Genomic DNA, 4,248 nt, shown 5'->3' with positions numbered 1-4,248 from the left:
TCCCCCCACTTCCCTGACTCTGCCGCCGAGCCGGCGGTGCCCGCGTGTCCACCTGCCGGCCGGGCCTCTCGCACTCGCGACCTCTGGTGACGAGCCGCCAGCGCGCGCGCGTCGCCCGGCTGTCGAGGTGTCTGCCCCGCCCCCCCTTTCCTCACTCTGCCGCCGAGCTGGCGGTGCCCGCGTGTCCACCTGCCGGCCGGGCCTCCCCCACTCGCGACCTGTGCCGCTGAGCCGCCGGCGCGCGCGCATCGCCCGGCTGTCAGGGAGTCTGCCCCTCCCCCCCTCCTTCCCCAACTCGGCCGCAGAGCCGCCAGGAGCCGCGGGTCGACGAGCCCGACGGGGCTCTATCCCCTCCCCCCACTTCCCTGACTCTGCCGCCGAGCCGGCGGTGCCCCCGTGTCCACCTGCCGGCCGGGCCTCTCGCACTCGCGACCTCTGGTGACGAGCCGCCAGCGCGCGCGCATCGCCCGGCTGTCGAGGTGTCTGCCCCGCCCCCCCTTTCCTCACTCTGCCGCCGAGCTGGCGGTGCCCGCGTGTCCACCTGCCGGCCGGGCCTCCCCCACTCGCGACCTGTGCCGCCGAGCCGCCGGCGCGCGCGCATCGCCCGGCTGTCAGGGAGTCTGCCCCTCCCCCCCTCCTTCCCCAACTCGGCCGCAGAGCCGCCAGGAGCCGCGGGTCGACGAGCCCGACGGGGCTCTATCCCCTCCCCCCACTTCCCTAGCTCTGTCGACGAGCTGCGGGTGCCCGCGGGTCCACCTGCGACCGGGGCTCTCCCACTCGCGACCTCGCCCGCCGAGCCGCCAGCGCGCGCCCGTCGCCCGGCTGTCAGGCTGTCTGCCCCTCCCCCGCTCCTCCCCTCACTCTGCCGCCCAGCTGGCGTTGCCCGCGGGCACCTGCCGGCCGGGCCTCTCCCACTGGCGACCTCGCCCGCCCAGCCGCCAGCGCGCGCCCGTCGCCCGCCTGGCAGTGCCCGCGGGTCGACCAGCCGGACGGGGCTCTATCCCCTCCCCCCCTTCCCTAACCCTGCCGACGAGCTGCGGGTGCCCGCGTGTCCACCTGCCGGCCTGGCCTCTCGCACTCGCGACCTCTGGTGACGAGCCGCCAGCGCGCGCGCGTCGCCCGGCTGTCGAGGTGTCTGCCCCGCCCCCCCTTTCCTCACTCTGCCGCCGAGCTGGCGGTGCCCGCGTGTCCACCTGCCGGCCGGGCCTCCCCCACTCGCGACCTGTGCCGCCGAGCCGCCGGCGCGCGCGCATCGCCCGGCTGTCAGGGAGTCTGCCCCTCCCCCCCTCCTTCCCCAACTCGGCCGCAGAGCCGCCAGGAGCCGCGGGTCGACGAGCCCGACGGGGCTCTATCCCCTCCCCCCACTTCCCTGACTCTGCCGCCGAGCCGGCGGTGCCCGCGTGTCCACCTGCCGGCCGGGCCTCTCGCACTCGCGATCTCTGGTGACGAGACGCCAGCGCGCGCGCGTCGCCCGCCTGGCTTGGAATCCGCCCCTCCCCCTCCTTCCCTCACTCTGCCGCCGAGCTGGCGCTGCCCGCGGGTCCACCTGCCGGCCGGTGCTCCCATACACGCGACCTCTGGTCACGAGCCGCCGGCGCGCGCGCGTCGCCCGGCTGTCTAGGTGTCTGCCCCTCCCCCCCCTTTCCTCACTCTGCCGCCGAGCTGGCGGTGCCCGCGTGTCCACCTGCCGGCCGGGCCTCCCCCACTCGCGACCTGTGCCGCCGAGCCGCCGGCGCGCGCGCATCGCCCGGCTGTCAGGGAGTCTGCCCCTCCCCCCCTCCTTCCCTAACTCGGCCGCAGAGCCGCCAGGAGCCGCGGGTCGACGAGCCCGACGGGGCTCTATCCCCTCCCCCCACTTCCCTAACTCTGTCGACGAGCTGCGGGTGCCCGCGGGGCCACCTGCGACCGGGGCTCTCCCACTCGCGACCTCGCCCGCCGAGCCGCCAGCGCGCGCCCGTCGCCCGGCTGTCAGGCTGTCTGCCCCTCCCCCGCTCCTCCCCTCACTCTGCCGCCCAGCTGGCGTTGCCCGCGGGCACCTGCCGGCCGGGCCTCTCCCACTGGCGACCTCGCCCGCCCAGCCGCCAGCGCGCGCCCGTCGCCCGCCTGGCAGTTCCCGCGGGTCGACCAGCCGGACGGGGCTCTATCCCCTCCCCCCCCTTCCCTAACCCTGCCGACGAGCTGCGGGTGCCCGCGTGTCCACCTGCCGGCCGGGCCTGTCGCACTCGCGACCTCTGGTGACGAGCCGCCAGCTCGCGCGCGTCGCCCGGCTGTCGAGGTGTCTGCCCCGCCCCCCCTTTCCTCACTCTGCCGCCGAGCTGGCGGTGCCCGCGTGTCCACCTGCCGGCCGGGCCTCCCCCACTCGCGACCTGTGCCGCCGAGCCGCCGGCGCGCGCGCATCGCCCGGCTGTCAGGGAGTCTGCCCCTCCCCCCCTCCTTCCCCAACTCGGCCGCAGAGCCGCCAGGAGCCGCGGGTCGACGAGCCCGACGGGGCTCTATCCCCTCCCCCCACTTCCCTGACTCTGCCGCCGAGCCGGCGGTGCCCCCGTGTCCACCTGCCGGCCGGGCCTCTCGCACTCGCGACCTCTGGTGACGAGCCGCCAGCGCGCGCGCGTCGCCCGGCTGTCGAGGTGTCTGCCCCGCCTCCCCTTTCCTCACTCTGCCGCCGAGCTGGCGGTGCCCGCGTGTCCACCTGCCGGCCGGGCCTCCCCCACTCGCGACCTGTGCCGCCGAGCCGCCGGCGCGCGCGCATCGCCCGGCTGTCAGGGAGTCTGCCCCTCCCCCCCTCCTTCCCCAACTCGGCCGCAGAGCCGCCAGGAGCCGCGGGTCGACGAGCCCGACGGGGCTCTATCCCCTCCCCCCACTTCCCTGACTCTGCCGCCGAGCCGGCGGTGCCCCCGTGTCCACCTGCCGGCCGGGCCTCTCGCACTCGCGACCTCTGGTGACGAGCCGCCAGCGCGCGCGCATCGCCCGGCTGTCGAGGTGTCTGCCCCGCCCCCCCTTTCCTCACTCTGCCGCCGAGCTGGCGGTGCCCGCGTGTCCACCTGCCGGCCGGGCCTCCCCCACTCGCGACCTGTGCCGCCGAGCCGCCGGCGCGCGCGCATCGCCCGGCTGTCAGGGAGTCTGCCCCTCCCCCCCTCCTTCCCCAACTCGGCCGCAGAGCCGCCAGGAGCCGCGGGTCGACGAGCCCGACGGGGCTCTATCCCCTCCCCCCACATCCCTGACTCTGCCGCCGAGCCGGCGGTGCCCGCGTGTCCACCTGCCGGCCGGGCCTCTCGCACTCGCGATCTCTGGTGACGAGACGCCAGCGCGCGCGCGTCGCCCGCCTGGCTTGGAATCCGCCCCTCCCCCTCCTTCCCTCACTCTGCCGCCGAGCTGGCGGTGCCCGCGGGTCCACCTGCCGGCCGGTGCTCCCCTACACGCGACCTCTGGTCACGAGCCGCCGGCGCGCGCGCGTCGCCCGGCTGTCTAGGTGTCTGCCCCTCCCCCCCCTTTCCTCACTCTGCCGCCGAGCTGGCGGTGCCCGCGTGTCCACCTGCCGGCCGGGCCTCCCCCACTCGCGACCTGTGCCGCCGAGCCGCCGGCGCGCGCGCATCGCCCGGCTGTCAGGGAGTCTGCCCCTCCCCCCCTCCTTCCCTAACTCGGCCGCAGAGCCGCCAGGAGCCGCGGGTCGACGAGCCCGACGGGGCTCTATCCCCTCCCCCCACTTCCCTAACTCTGTCGACGAGCTGCGGGTGCCCGCGGGGCCACCTGCGACCGGGGCTCTCCCACTCGCGACCTCGCCCGCCGAGCCGCCAGCGCGCGCCCGTCGCCCGGCTGTCAGGCTGTCTGCCCCTCCCCCGCTCCTCCCCTCACTCTGCCGCCCAGCTGGCGTTGCCCGCGGGCACCTGCCGGCCGGGCCTCTCCCACTGGCGACCGCGCCCGCCCAGCCGCCAGCGCGCGCCCGTCGCCCGCCTGGCAGTGCCCGCGGGTCGACCAGCCGGACGGGGCTCTATCCCCTTCCCCCCTTCCCTAACCCTGCCGACGAGCTGCGGGTGCCCGCGTGTCCACCTGCCGGCCTGGCCTCTCGCACTCCCGACCTCTGGTGACGAGCCGCCAGCGCGCGCGCGTCGCCCGGCTGTCGAGGTGTCTGCCCCGCCCCCCCTTTCCTCACTCTGCCGCCGAGCTGGCGGTGCCCGCGTGTCCACCTGCCGGCCGGGCCTCCCCCACTCGCGACCTGTGCCGCCGAGCCGCCGGCGCGCGCGCATCGCC

The sequence above is a fragment of the Giraffa tippelskirchi genome, chromosome 8 (genome assembly GCF_054371585.1).
Source record: "Giraffa tippelskirchi isolate mGirTip1 chromosome 8, T2T-mGirTip1v1.2.pri, whole genome shotgun sequence".
In the NCBI taxonomy this organism is placed as follows: domain Eukaryota; kingdom Metazoa; phylum Chordata; class Mammalia; order Artiodactyla; family Giraffidae; genus Giraffa; species Giraffa tippelskirchi.
The sequence above is the reverse complement of the archived record's forward strand: the minus strand, read 5'-3'. Positions refer to the sequence as shown.